Below are 1,086 nucleotides of genomic sequence, written 5' to 3'. Positions count from 1 at the left end.
GGTCGGGCTCCGAGCGAGCAGCTCCCGTGTCCTCGGGGTCGCGCGACGGCCTGGGACCCAGAGGGCGGGGTCGCGGGGCGGGGCGGGAGGGGCGGTACTGAGGTTCGGTGCCGGCGGGGGCGCGAAAGGGAGTCCGCCTCGTCGGAGGAGGTACGACGAGAAGGGGGCGGAGAAATGCTCGGGTTGGACCCCGGGACTGCTAGGTATCCTGAGTTCAGTTCAGGAGGAGATGGGATGGTTCTGAAATTCTCCTGGAATAAGGGGATTCTGAGAATTCTTTCCAGAACTCGGACGGTATTGACGGTTTGCTCTAGAGACTGAGGCTTCAGACGCACCTGAGACCTGTGACCGACAGTGGGCCTTCCTCGGCAGGCTGGCGATTGAGAGTCACCCCATCGCTCCTTCTCCCCAACTCATTGCACCTTCCCCCAGTGTCAACCCTCAGCGTGGAGCTGGGATCCATGCTTCGTGGGTTCTCGCCTCACCCTTTGTTGAGGGGAATGAGGACAGTGGTGCCTCAGTGTACCTGTGCCTAGGTTTACCCTTGGACTTCGCTGTCAGGCCCCAGAGCATCCCTGCCTGGGCCTGGATTCCCACTGAGATGCTCAGCACAGAGCAGGGCTGATCTTGGGCTTGATAAACTCACAGTTTCCAAGGTGCTTTGAGATCTGTAAGTAAGAAGTGTGACTAAGGGAGCTCTTAGGGAAGAAAGCCTTTAAGAATCATGAAAATGCTGTGCTCATTTCCTCCAGGCCCCTGGCTCTGGCTCTTTATTATAGCTGACCCAGCACTTTTAAATCATCTGATCCCATAACAAGCTATGAGGGAAGCAGCGTGGGGAGTTTTACTCCCAAAGTACAAAAGGGAAACTGAGGCCAGGAGGGGACAGTGATTGCCCAACAGCATAGAGATGGTCAGCAGCAGAGGAGTCAGAACCAGCAATCTAGGTCTTGTCTCTGCCTGGTCCCTAGGACTAGAAATTGCCTGAGGTCCAGCCATGGGTTCAGTGGTCTTGAAGTCCCTCCTTGGGCCTGAAGAAGGGCATTGTGGTGCCTCCACCAGTTAGAATTTGTCTTCATCCACCCA

Source organism: Herpailurus yagouaroundi, unplaced genomic scaffold, assembly GCF_014898765.1.
Source record: "Herpailurus yagouaroundi ecotype Mexico unplaced genomic scaffold, PumYag 77, whole genome shotgun sequence".
Lineage (NCBI taxonomy): Eukaryota > Metazoa > Chordata > Mammalia > Carnivora > Felidae > Herpailurus > Herpailurus yagouaroundi.
The sequence above is the reverse complement of the archived record's forward strand: the minus strand, read 5'-3'. Positions refer to the sequence as shown.